Consider the following 14,917-nt stretch of genomic DNA (forward strand, 5'->3'; position numbering starts at 1 on the left):
AAATGTTCAGAGATAGTTACCAAAAAACTGCCCGTAGCTTAAAACTATGGGAGAACAGAATTGTTAATGTGAAAGTCTGTGTTAATAACAAGTTACAAGAAATTTTAGTAGAACAGAATATTTCAAGTTGGAAGGAACCTACAGTGATCATCTAGTCCAACTGCCTGACCAACTCAGAGTTGACCAAAAGTTAAAGCACCTTGTTAAGGGCATTGTCCAAATGCCCCAAATATTGACAGGCTTAGGGCATCAACTACCTCTCTAGGAAGCCTCTTGCAGTGTCTGACCATCCTCTCAGCAGAGAAATGCTTCCTAACAACCAGTCTGAACCTCCTCTGGTGCAGCTTTGAATCATTCCCATGTGTCCTGCCTCTGGATCCCATGGAGAAGAGCTCAGCACCTTCCTCTCCACCTCCCCTCCTCAGGAGGTCATCAAGAGCAATGAGGTCACACCTCAGCCTCCTTCTCTCCAAACTAGACCAACCCAGAGTCCTCAGCCGCTCCCCATAGGACATTACTTCCAGCCCTCTCACCAGATGCGTTGTGCCTCTGGAGGCAGCCTTCACATCCTTCTTTAATTGTGGGGCCCAGAACTGCATCCCAGATTCCTTTCTGCATGGCTGCTCCCCAGCCACTCCTCTCAGTTTGTACTTGTGCCTGGCATTATTCCATTCTAGGTGCAGCATCCAGCATCTGTTATTGATAAATTTGTGATTGAAGATTAGACGCCACAAGTTAAATCTGAATAGTAATATGATCCCTTTAAGTATATAAAAAGCCCTTTCAGACCATATACACTGTTGGAACAAACAGCCCATAAGACTAGTCAAACAGTTTATTGATAAAAGCAAGAAAATTATTTTGGCTTTTCCAAGAAAATTATGCATGGTCTAACTCCTCCCAAAGAAAGATAAACGTGGGAATTGCAGATATTAATATAAACACTTGAACCTGTCAACCTTGATTCACCAAAGATGCTATATGTACTGCTGGTTTACAGCACTGCTGCAAAGAGATTACAGAAGGTCTAATCAATGCAAAGGTGTTAAAGGAAGTTTTAAGAGACAGTCCATCATTTGTTGAAATTCATTCCAGAAATGGCACATTTCCTTTCAAAATTTTTCATATCAAAAAAGAGCAGTGAAGGAGCTTTGCATGTGGTTATTTTCCTAGCCAAAATCTGACAAGGAAATTGATCCTCTTCCAAGAAGAGTTGGAGAGTTGTCCTTTGGCAGCTCTTGTTTGATACCTCAACAAATCCCTGCAGGGGAACAAGAAAAAAAAAAAAAAGAAAAAAGAAAGAAGAAAAAAAAAATCTTTCTGCCAGAGGTACAAGATTTATGGTCTGAATGAAAAGATGGAGGGAATCAAACAACCAATCCACCCAATTTTAACTGTCCAGAAGGTTTTGCTAGTATCTTTTGGATGGCATAGCTGTAGGGAAAAATGAACGGTCCATCATGCCATCATGGGATCCACAGGCTACTACTACAGGCATGCATAGTTCTCTCTGCAGTACATGCCATTATCTTGGTGTCCAGTAGAAACAACCAAGGGATCTCCAGAAGCAAAGATTTTCCTTTGAGGTGCACATGACCACATCTGAAATTCAAAGCTGCCATACCAATATGCTGCCTGTAGGACAGGTACAGAGAAATATAACATGCATTGGTACTGAATTGTGTAAACTGATAGAAGTGCAGGGATCTGCTGGAGACTCAGAAACTGTATTTTGTAAGGGAAGAATAAAATCTCCCAGAAAGTAGTAGGTGAATCAGGCTTACTGAGATGCCTTATTACTTGCTAAATCAAACACATGGGTAAGCAGAATACTTAACAGCCTGTAGCTCATAGTCCTGAGTTATAACAACATCTGGGAGTATTGCATTCGCCCTGTGTCATAAAAACACACACCTTTTTAGTTTCACTATTGTCATTCTATTGGAGTTTGGGGCTTTAGAGCTCACCAAAGAGCTTACATGTAAAAATGAAATAGCAAAGCTAGATTACTATGTGCTTATCTTCAGTTTAGCTCTCAAAATTAACATTGTGACAGAAGGGTACATTATCAACATCAAATACAAATTTCCGGGAGAAGAAACCATTAAGATTTAGATTCTGCTTTATTTATTTAATGTTTCACTTTGGGAAGAGGCAATTTTCTCTTGCCTCAAATCCATGCAAAAGCCATCAATCCTCTTAAATATCTGGAATGGCTACACTGTGAGGCACCTATTAAAATCCATCAAGTTATACCTTTTTTGCATGAGTCATTAGTTATAAGCTTGCATTTCCTCAGGTGCTGGTAACTTGTGAATCCCAGTCACAGCACACTGACATGGGAGCCAGTCCACAGGCTTCCAGGTATGCCAAATACAGATGAGGGTTCTGCAGGGTTTTGGAGAGGGCTGCCCAGATGGTACCTAACCCAAAGGAAGACCAGCTCGCTGACTGCTAAACTAGCTTCAGACACATGATCTGCAACTTCTTTTTCCTAGGACATTTTTTGGGGAAAAGGTACCACAAAAGGTTACCCTCCTATCTATTGGCTCTGGCACATCCTTGGGACACTAAATTTCAGCTACTAGAAAAACTGAAGAATAATTCTTGTCAAGCAAAACATAGGTACATCAGGTTTTGCAACCAGAACAAGCCTTTATTTTGGGTAATATGGAAAACTGATAACAGCTGGTTAAGAATACAGATAAAGCTAATGTATTTCCAGTACAACTTCCTGGAGTGGGTCACATTCATCTGGTGAGTCAGCTTCAAAGTCTGCAGTCAAGAGTATCTCCCAAAACAATATACAAAAAACCACAGTGGGAGCTGGGCCCTGGAAATCCCATTGGAATAGATTCAATAGTTTACAGCAAGCAAGAACACCTAACTAAAAAGCTGAGACAACTGCTCAATGAGCATAAGTGAAACTGGTCATGCATCTCTTTCTTGGACTTAGTGCACATTATTCTAAATCAGAATCTACAAGTATTTAAGAATCTCTGGAAAACATCACTTTTTCTAGGTTCTAGACACAGGGATGTTCTGTTTTGACAACAGCATGCAGCCACTATCCTGTAAGAGCCTGAAACTTCAATAAAGTCAGTCTTAACACATATTTTGTGAGAAAGACGTAAGAAATCAACAGGCCATCCTGCTCACCTTCAACACCCTGAGGAATTCAATGTGTAGTAGAATCCAAAAGATTCAGAATTTCCAGAAGATGGAAGCAGGCAAAACATTACCATAGCTTTGCTGAAACAAAAACCTACCATATCAACATCAAAGATCAGGAAATTATTGCTGCAGGATAATGACACTGACCCTTGGATTTTTCCACTCCCAATTTTCATTCTCCTTCTGTTAAAAGAGACAGTGTTATCACGCTGTTCTTTTTATAAGAAAAAAAATACATTTAGAAACAGCATTTGAAAACTAAAGAATGCAATAGCAGCAAAAGAACTTGCAAAATCTTTACAATCAGAATGCTACAGTTTGTGTCACAAAGTTTCTAAGACACCAGGAAAAACAGCAGTCAAACCAAAAGGTGAATGTAAAATAAATAAAAAGCATCAGACAACTAGAACAGAAACAAATGCACCCTTAGAAATACTTTGAAATTCCAAATTACTTAAGAACTGGTAAAATTACTGCTACAATCACTTATAAACATGGAAAGAATATTCCTACAAGAAGCTAAATACAGCATTCTTGGGTTTATTTTGCCTGAGAGAAGATATCACAGTCTGATCAATGAGAAGTCTTGATCATCTGAAATTTCTGAGCAGCTTGAAGCAATCACACACGCATCAGTTGCTAAAATACATTTTTTGAAGACACGGAAAAAATAAAAAAATTAAATCACCAAACTGTGTAGAGAAAAACAGACATTTTTCCTCCTAACTAGCAGTTAACAGTTTCTTCTTAACTGTTAGCAAAATGAATTGTGTTAGCTGGCTACTTCTTACAGAACAATAAAGCATAACACTTCTCCTTTCTTTAAGATTACTTTTTATTTCACCACCTAAGAATAACTAACAAAACTGAGGATCAATTTATTATTAAGATCTTTCATGTAGGTCTCCTGGGAGGCACAGTCTGAAACTCAGAAGCAAAGTCAGGAAAGATGTTATTGCCCTTGGGTAGCCAACATTCATCACAGCAGGCAGCCTTATTGTCCAGCGTTCTGTAACAGTTTCTCAGTAGGGAAGGCAACATGTAGCAGCACAATGATTTCCAAGATAATGCCTAAAACCACAGCCTCTGGTTCAGAGGGAGCTGGTTAGAAATAAGTGCATACAGTGTCAGTGGAAGAAAGGCAGAATGACTTGGTTCTCTTTTTAGTCCTGAAGACTGGTAAACATTCTGCATCATGTTTAGAAACTTCAAAGGAAGGTTTTTTTCCATTGTTTTTTATCTGGTCATTACTTGCTTACCTCTCTTCTACAGTTCTCTCCTGAGCTCTACCAGTTATGATATCTTATCTCATCACAACAGGAACTGAATATACCCAGGAAACACCTAGATCTTTAACATACTACAAACTGTTTCCCAGCTCTCTATACAATAGGCAGAACAATCATCACTGTCAATTTCTGGTTTACTTAAAGCATCTGAAAAAGTTGAACTGTCAATCACAGTCATTAGAGTTAGTTGAGAAAAAGAAGATATTGCAAAGGTTTACAGTCAACAATTTCATACAGAAAAATAAGTCATTCAGCTCTAAAGCTTTTCTATGAATAGTGGGCAGCAGTGGAGTATGTTAAATTGAAATGGAACTGACTGAAATTTTCCATCAGAGGCACTATGGCACTGTGCATGTTTGCATGTACGCACACACGTGTGTGTGTAAAAAAGGCAGTGGTTTGTAAAATGGCTGTTTTCCTATTTCTCATTAAATCTTCTTCAGATTACCTTGAAACAGATTTTGAAACTCAATTTACAGATCTGTTCCTCATTTTTTAAGTGGCTCCACTCACTTCTATGGGCTCAGTTATTTTGCGTGAATTAAAATATCAGCAGTTGGCATCCTACCATACTGAGTAAGGACAGAGTCAGTGAAGGACTAAAACACCTGAAGGCAAGATCCAAAATACCTTCTTTGATGGCTTTAAATCCAGAGGTCCCACTCAGTTCTTCTAGTGAAGCAAGGCTACACTGCTGTCAGGAAGATGAGAGGTATGAAGCCAAGACAGCAAGTAGGTGGGTGACAGATGCTTCAGTTTCCTATAGAGCTGCTCAATTATGCTTTATGGAGTATCTGTCCACTAACTGCAAGAAGTAATATGCCAGGACATGATGTGCTGCATGCCACATTCACAGTGGTGAAATGCTCCACAACATCACAGCCTAGTCTTTTTCTTTGGGAAAATGCAGGAGTCCATGAAGTGTAAAGAAACACAGCAGCTCCTGGAAGACTTTGGGAGACTTCACAAATCAATGAATATGAAATCAATTAAATTCTATTCAGGTGAAGATGTTGCCCAGTCATCTGCTGTTTGGGTCAGCTTCAGGTATGCTTTTAGTTAAAAATCAAGAAAAGTAAGAGTAAATGGCATACTTCTCTATTAGTGGTCAAATTGGCTGCAGCCAGCACTTGCAAATAATGCGCCCTGAATAGCTACTTCATTTCTGGATTTGACATTTTTAAATCATGAGGTGAAAAGGTCACGTAAAAGGAATATGAGTTGCTGCAGAGCAGTAGTTACATCCACAGTTGCCACTGTACTCTCAGTCTGCAGCTACAAGACACAGATCAAGTGCTGATACCCTGAATGGGCATGAAATATGAAAAGCCCTCCAGGCACCCAACTTCCCATACAAAATGCAACAGGAGTACCATCACCGCACTGAAGGACTGAGGCACTGCTGACACAGACAGGACTGACAGGCATGAAACTAAGCTGAGGAAAATGCAGAAAGATGTAGTCCATGAATTCTGGCCCTATTTCCTTGAGAAAACGGAAACTGTATTAACCAACCTGATACTTTATTGGTTGGCTTAATCTCAGAAAGAAGAAAGTGTCCAAGCAAACTTCTGAGGATGAAAAGTCTCAGATATTTCCACTAAGCAACTTCTGTTGGTGTTTTTCATGTGAGAAATGGAAGATACAAGCCACTGAATTTAAAAATATTATTGCTGTGGCATGTAAAATATTAATCACTCTAATTCTTTTCAAGTACCTTATTAGAAAACAAATCTACTTGATATTGCTTCAGTCTTGCAAATGTTTTGCTTTCAAGCAATTATACTATAGTCATATTGCCTCTCAAGACAGTTTCTAATGAGAAACCCCATTAACATTCAGCACTTTAAACAGGTAGAATTTGAGTTTGGTGTTCACATTTTCTTAGCCAGCTAAATGATTAACACAATTTATTTGGCATAATAAAAACAAAAACAGAAAGCAATAGAGACAACAGGTCCAGCAGGTGAACACTTAAATACAGTTTGGTATTAATCATTTAATTTCACACAGTGGCTCCTAAGCAGCACAACTGTATGTGTACTCTGTGCCCATAAAAATAATGGGAGCACAAAACTGGATGCTCTAATTCTTAAAGGATGTTGATCACTGGGGATTAAAAGTATTGTGTAAGAACATGAAAACAGCACCAGTCTTCAGCTATGGGATAATGCCGCTATTTGAAAAATATATGTCAGAAAGATCTGGCTTCCATTTTTCTTCATGCAATTTAAGAAATGGGGAAAATGCATTATGCTCTTCTAAAGCTATAGTGATGAAGCACACCCACAATGAACAAGGTCAACAACTGTATCTGTTTACAAACAGTCAGATTATGAATCTGCTAACTTGCGATCCTGAAAGCTCCTTACAAAGTCAGATTAACATGGAGTTTCTGTTTATCATCCTGACATAGCTGAAGAACCTCAGATCCAAAGAATACAAACAGCTTCTGTTTTCAGCACTGTAAATTTCAATAAATAGCTCTCTGTCTATTTCCTGAATTTACAGTGAAATGTGTGCAACATTGCCAAGCAAACTATATGGAAATCATAACTTGTCTATTTGGGTATATCATAGAATGGTTACAGCTGGAAAGGACCTTAAGATCATCTAATTCCAATCCCCCTGCCATCGGCAGGGACACCTCACACTAGACCATGTTGGCAAAATGGGTATCAAAAAATTGAAAAGCTAGTTATTGTATTTTAGCAATAAGTTATACCTGCAGGACATATACTATGCAACCCAGAATTTAAACCCCTTTGTTCAGCAGTGAATGAACTGAATCCCCATGTTTAAATACTGAAATTTAATAGGGCACACACCTCACAGGAGTTTATGGTGATTTCATTTTAAGTGGCTCAGGACTAAGTACATGTAGCAAATTGCAGTGACACAAGCAGATAGCTTGGGCTGCCCCATCTGTCATCCTACCACAAGGTCTTGCAATGGGCCTGCCCTTTTGGGAAGCTGTAAACTACTCTTTGGAAGCATATTTGCTTCTATCAGAAACCCTGTTTTGCAGCAAATGCTGTTTTTCACAGCTCTGAATATGGTCCACAGAGCTGACATCCTTCCTTTCTCTAAGATTTAAATTAAGAGGGCAGAAGATCATAGAAATTAAACACTCACTGTCTATACATAAACAGAATTTGAGGAAAGTGTGAGTTCACATATTTAATAAACTAAATATTAATTACTTTTTCTAACCCTTTGGTCTACCCCTTGGTTAGAGAATGCAAATGAGCATTGTTCAAGTCATGCTAGTTTAGAAACACACACACATTCTCTACCTTGGCCCAAAGGGGTGGAGGGGGAAGAAAGAACATATTCAGTACATATGAACCTTGGCTTTGGGTATGTTTAGAAAGACGAGCTACAGGAGAGCAAAATGGCCCAGATGGCAAGCAATGGTACCAGCATGCAATCTTCTGCCATGGTGGCTGAAGCATGCTCTAGGTGGCCATCTTTTCCCCATGGCACCCCTGCCAGAAATTACAATCACCTAAAAACAGAGATTGCACAGCAGGAACACACTGGTTCATCTCCCATGAGACTGGGAGAAAAGAGGGCAAGTCATTCAGAGTATCATACTTTGTCTCCGACTGGGCTTAATCTTATCACTACCATGAATTTTATTCACTTCTATGTGCCTGACCTCACTGTATTTTGCAGTAGCCAAATACAGGGAGAGACTAATGATGAGAAAAGATCTTTCTGCAAAAAATGAGTCTTCTCTTTTTTTTTAAACAATTTGCAAACAAAATCTAAAATTAAAAACTGCAACTCATTAAACTGTCTCTAAGATGCTGCTGAGGAACTTCTCATTTTGCTTTATCTCAACCATGCATTTTTCCCTAGTTTTCTTCCCCATATGAAATTACACTGCTGGGCTTTTTTTGTTAATTAGAAACAAGGTCTCAAGACTACATCTCACAACAGCAGAAGAAACTACTCCCTCCAAGAATACTTCAAGCTGATCCTCTGTTATATGACAGGAATTGTAAATATCGGGAAAAATTGCTTACAAAAGGCTGACTCTAAATTATCTAGTTTCAAACTCTGCATAGGGAAGAGTGACACAATACCTCACGGGACTGTTGAGCTGCAAGTAAAAGGAAATAATATCAAAACCTTCCCATTCATATTAAACTATAATTTGTGAGTAACATGTGCAATAATATCTAAAGAATTTGTAAGAACTCTAGGTCAGAGCAATTTTTTACTAGACCTTATGAAAGAAAAATAAAAATATTAAGAGAATAGATGAATCCACTGAAGATAAACATGTCTGACACTGAGTGAAGTCACAGACATGCTCAAGAGAGTACATTTCAAATAGAACATGAAACAGTGTATCTGGACATATCTAAATATAATAAAAAACATTTCCAAAGAAGCCACTCTATTTAATATACCACTGTCCAAGTCAGTCCCACTCCAAGACAAGAAACTTCAAAACACACTGCCCCAGAATAACATTTTGGATTAATACCCTCTACAGATGGAGTTTTCAGCTTAATGAATAACAAGTAGTATGAACTCTTTCAGCCAGAATTATACCCACTCAAATCTGAACATAGGAAGAAGCACAGAGATGAACAGAATGCTTAAGGCTGTACTAAAAAGCCTAAATACTTGCTCCTCCTAGAACGCCTAAAACTAAAAATCTTTCATCCTAAGTATTTGGAAGAATATGGTATGACTGACTTGAGGTACTAACACCAGCCCATCCACTGAAAAACAGACAGCAGAACTCCTAAAGAAATACAGCATCACAACAGCAGAGCTGAATCAAAAAGCTACCAAACCTGCAAAATCAGTTCAGTTCTTATTCTGTATTAGAAATTGAATTCACTTGGAGAAAAAGCAGACTGATTTCACAGAAGGTAGCATCTTGACTCAAGAAAATGATGGGAAGTCACTCTCAAGAAGAAATTACACCATACAGCCAATTAAAATTCACCTCTTCAGTCATGAAACAGCATGAAGGTTTACTTTGTCAAATGAGAGAATACTGCTGACAAAAATGAACCACACTACTAAGGAAGTAATTGCGTGAGAATAACTGTACTTGCAAATGGGAGGTGTAAGTTTTCCATTTAGGAACTCAGAAAATCTAAGAACACAACCAGAGAAATTCAAAAGCAGGCTACATCAATTCAAAAAGGATCAATATAAAATTGTCTCACTGCAGAAATTCTCAGCTTGTCAGCATGCTTCTCACATCTACCTATTTTGCGGCCAAGCACCTAAGAATGACATTTTGCTTTTAATTTTCCAACAACATGTACATAAACAAAAAAGAAATTACAGTGATAGAATTCAGTTACCAATTCTACGATTCTGTGAACACAAAAGTTCACAAGATCATAGAATGGTTCAGGTTGGAAGGTGGTTGTAATCCACCTCCCACAAGCAGGAACACCTTCCACTAGACCAGGTCATAGAATCATAGAATAGTTAGGGTTGGAAAGGACCTTAAGATCATCCAGTTCCAACCCCCTTGCCATGGGCAGGGACACCTCACACTAAACCACCTCACCCAAGGCTCTGTCCAACCTGGCCTTGAACAACGCCAGGGATGGAGCATTCACAGCTTCCCTGGGCAAACCATTCCAGTGCCTCACCACCCTTACAGTAAAGAACTTCTTCCTTATTTCCAATCTAAACTTCCCTTGTTTAAGTTTTAACCCGTTACCCCTTGTCCTATCACTACAGTCCCTAATGAAGAGTCCATCCCCAGCATCCCTATAGGCCCCCTTCAGATAATGGAAGGCTGCTATGAGGTCTCCAGGCTGAACAGCCCCAGCTTTCTCAGCCTATCATCATATGGGAGGTGCTCCAGTTCCCTGATCATCCTCATGGCCCTGCTCTGGACTTGTTCCAACAGTTCCATGTCCTTTTTATGTTGAAGACACCAGAACTGCACACAATACTCCAGGTGAGATCTCACAAGAGCAGAGTAGAGGGGCAGGATCACCTCCTTCGACCTGCTGGTCACGCTCCTTTTGATGCAGCCCAGGATACAGTTGGCTTTCTGGGCTGTGAGCACACACTGAAGCTGGCTCATGTTCATTTTCTCATTGACCAACACCCCCAAGTCCTTCTCCGCAGGGCTGCTCTGAATCTCTTCTCTGCCCAACCTGTAGCTATGCCCGGGATTGCTCTGACCCAGGTGTAGGACCTTGCACTTGGCATGGTTAAACTTCATGAGGTTGGCATCAGCCCACCTCACAAGAGTGTCAAGGTCCCTCTGGATGGCATTCCTTCCCTCCAGCGTATCAACCGAACCACACAGCTTGGTGTCATCGGCAAACTTGCTGAGGGCGCGCTCAATCCCACTGTCCATGTCACTGACAAAGATGGTGAGCAAGACTGGTCCCAACACCGATCCCTGAGGGACACCACTCGTTACTGGTCTCCAGCTGGACATTGAGCCATTGACCACAACTCTTTGCGTGTGGCCATCCAGCCAGTTCTTTATCCACCGAGTGGTCCATCCATCAAATTGATGTCTCTCCAATTTAGAGACAAGGATGTCGTGTGGGACAGTGTCGAACTCTTTGCACAATTCCAGGTAGATGACATCAACTGCTCTACCCCTGTCCATCAGTTCTGTAGCCCCATCATAGAAGGCCACCAAATTGGTCAGGCAGGATTTCCCCTTAGTGAAGCCATGCTGGCTGTCACCAACCACCTCGTTGTTTTTCATGTGCCTTAGCATGCCTTCCAGGAGAATCTGCTCCAAGATTTTGCCAGGCACAGAGGTGAGACTGACTGGTCTCTAATTCCCTGGGTCATCCATTTTCCCCTTCCTGAAAACGGGGCTTATATGACCCTTTTTCCGGTCTTCGGGAACTTCACCTGACTGCCAAGGTTTTTCAAATATGATGGACACTCAAAGGTCACTCAAAGCCCTGTCCAACCTGGCCTTGAACACTGCCAGGGATGGGGCAGCCACAGCTTCTCTGGGCAGCCTGTGCCAGTGCTTCATCACCCTCACAGGGAAGAACTTCTTCCTAATACCTAATCTAAATCTCTCCTCTTTCAGTTTAAAAGCATTCCCTCTTGTTCTGTTACTACATGCCCTTCTAAAAAGTCCCTGTCTTCAGCTTTTTTGTAGGCCCTCTCTGGGTTGCCATTTTCAAATTTAGACTGAAAAATTAAGACACCAGGAGTATTTGCAAAGGCTGATTCTAAGAAAATAAGGTCATATGTCACATAGGTACTTCTCATCCGTGGAGAGAGAGACAAATAGAGATGCATTTCCATAGGGCAACTCAAGAGCAGAGGTCTAATTTAGCTGCTAGCTAGCTAATACAGCATTAAGCGACAGAGACTTGAGAGATTATGCCTTGTGTATACTATGCTTTGCCATGCAACTTTTTGTCTGATTTCAATACCTTAAACACACACAGTACTTAGCTACTTCAGTAAAGGTCAAACTATTTTTGAGCTTCAAAATTCAATAGGAATTTAACACTGTAGAAAGTCAAGCATAACAATGCCTGAATTCAATTCCATTTAGGAATACCTTCACCCCTAATATCTATAACTGAATAAAAGCATCAGCTCAGACTCTCTACACTGCTTTGGTCTTTGCATTGCACAAGAGTAGCCAAAAATATGAATCTTTCATTGTGGTATTTGTTTTGTTTTCTTTGAGTTTTGGCCAATTTTATGTTTAAGCATAAGAAGCATTAGAAGCATAATTTTATGCTTCTAGCTTCATGCTAGAAGCACTGCACATACTCTTAATCCATTATGTTTTGCTTTTATCACTATGAATGCTACCAGTACTAAAGTTTTCTTATTTAAAAGATAATTTATGCCATGATACTGAAGTTTTCTTAAAGCCCAAGTTTCTATCTTGTGAAACTTTAATTCAACTAAAATTAAAATGAGAAAGCACTTATTTTTATTTTTCAGAAAAGCTTGAAACTATGAACTGTTACCACTTCCTTTTGAACCTCACTACACTTTACCAATTATGGTTTCTGAGAACAATCCTTAAAAACTACTTGAGACTGAAAACAGCATGGAAACAGAGAAATGACTGAAATATGATGGATTCCGAGGCATTTGCATTATAAAATTAAAGTGCAAAAAGTGCTGAATGAAAGCAAACGGTAAGTCATTCCTTATTTCTTATTATTAAATTCAACTATCTATATGATGATACGAATAATTACAGTGCTGCTTGCTGAAGGGCTACTAAAATGGCACTGGACATTCAGCCCACTGTTTAGAAGTCCAATTTTTAGGATTTAGAATAGAATTGAAATCAGGATTGAATTAAGACATCACTTATTTCTTACTTGTTCATTTTCCAGGAGGTGAAAATTCTTAATTCTTCATTCTAAACCAGAAGAGATCATCTCTGCTTCTTTGTTCATTTTGGTACAAAACCTTCTAACACATCACTGAACACATGTCACAAACCTGCCTTCTTTATGGCACAGGTCCCAGCAGGTTAAACCAGGAGGTGACCCATATGGGAAACACCTTGATCTCATTAGCTGAGGAGGAAAGGAATTTTTACATACTCTTGCAGTTCCAGATGGAAGTCCAAAGGAAAGCCTACAAATGCTTCATCCTCAAGCTTAGCATCACTGTTCTTTTTTTAGCCAGAAGGGGCTTATCTTATTGCCCTTCTTAGCTGTGATCTCAACATAGAACCAGAGAATATCATCATCCCAAAAAGCACAGGCAGGGCAAGGAAACAGGTAATCTGGACACTTCCGGGTGCCTCTCAAATGCCAAACAGGACTCTGTTACCATACTTCGACTTTGTGCATCCCATGTATGTGAAAACCACACTGTTTCCTTACTCTTAATTCAGGTAAAACTGATACAGTTGAATAAGTAACTGCAAGAGATGCAGTTGCCTGCACCAATATAATTACAACAGCTTCTGAGTCACAGAGGAAAATCTGGCTCATGCTGATACATTATGCAGAGCATCTCCAAAAATGACTGTCCTGATAGCATTAAATAAGAACTATGACCATGGAATTGGAAATGTGGTTATTGTCTCCACAATACTAAATTTATCCTTCCCATAACAAATACAGGGAAGTGAAAAAACGAATACCTTCAAAAGATAACAAGCAATCCAACAACAAAAAATTCTACTGTCTGCTCATTACTTTTATTTTGGTCACTCAGTAAATGAGTCAAAAATCAACCAAAAAATTTGAACTGTGAACTGCAATGTTTCAAGGTCATTATTTTCCAAACACAAACAGGATTTTAGAAGAAATTAATCGGAAGAGAATGAAGGTTTTTTTTCTCCTTTGTTCCTGTAATCTGTTTATTTCACTGGCAAGCATAGTAGAGCTATTCGAAATTTGCAAAACAAAGGAGTAACCCAAAATACTATTGTGTAAAAACTTCATTTATGCAAGTTATTTTTCTCCCCACATCTGGCTTGACACCTTGCAAGGAACAAACATGAGATATTTACTCCTATCCTGCAACTAAAGTACTCAAGATCTGTATCACAGAGCCAGTTCTCTCATGCAGTGTCCTCTGACTGCTCTACCCACAGCAACATGTTCACACCCATTCCACCCATTGCGGTAAACAGCATTTAGATACTAGCCACATGTAAAAAAATACCATAAAATCTGGTGCTGCACCAGAAAAAGCCTTATGTGCATTTAAAACTGAGTAAGAGAAAAAAAAAACAAAAACAAACAAAAACAAAAGCATGTCCACTTCATAGCAGCTTAGTCCCACATTACCGATTAGCCAGAAGGCAGAGGACAAAAAAATACATGTGTACTTAATTTTATTAAATATAAATATAAACATGTAACACTTGCTTCCCTATTGAACAGAAGGTAGGAATATTCTCCACACATGGCTCAAAGCTGTTAGCAATACACTATCTGACCCTTCGCTAACACATGGGAAGAACCTATCTTTCACCAACTGCTGATTTGTAGAGATGATTAAGGGAAAACTATCCAGCATCTTCCATATGTTAAAATAAAATCAGTCAGTCAAAAGTCTGTCTGTTATAGATGCCAGACCCTGCTAAGTAGCTCTTTAAGGAAGGGTTAAATTTCTTTGTTTCAATGAGGAATTAGTGTCATTTTGTACAGTTGTATTTGATTTAGGTCATAAATTCATAGTAAAGACATCTAACATTAGCATTTGTTAATAGGAATGGATCAGAACTAGAACTTCCAAACACAGATAACTTGTGTAAAGAGGAAAAAACCCACAAGCGTAGGCATGAATTCCAATATAGCAGTAATCTGTAACACACTAAGCCACAGTCCCAAGTTCTATTGGATAATATGTTAATTGAAACTTTGAATTAAATGCTTTAAGCATCCATACTCAAGTCATGCTTTCTGCAACTGGGTTCATGGATTATTGGAATTTTTAAAGTGTTCTTCTAGTGGTCTCACATAAACTACTTTTTTTACATCAGCATT

The 14,917-nt window shown here is 39.2% G+C and overlaps 1 long non-coding RNA gene across 1 annotated transcript; it reads right to left on the reverse strand.

Annotated features, from left to right (window-relative positions):
• Positions 1 to 736: 736 nt before the first annotated feature.
• On the reverse strand, positions 737 to 3,861 carry LOC134167966 (uncharacterized). Its single transcript, XR_009966345.1, has 3 exons — positions 3,270 to 3,861; positions 1,385 to 1,635; positions 737 to 1,261 (listed from the first exon to the last, which is right to left on the reverse strand). It is a non-coding gene; the product is annotated as an uncharacterized LOC134167966 (long non-coding RNA).
• Positions 3,862 to 14,917: the final 11,056 nt, after the last annotated feature.

The sequence above is a fragment of the Pezoporus occidentalis genome, unplaced genomic scaffold (assembly GCF_034315485.1).
Source record: "Pezoporus occidentalis ecotype Australia unplaced genomic scaffold, CSIRO_AGI_Poc_V1 ctg3, whole genome shotgun sequence".
NCBI classification, from domain to species: domain Eukaryota; kingdom Metazoa; phylum Chordata; class Aves; order Psittaciformes; family Psittacidae; genus Pezoporus; species Pezoporus occidentalis.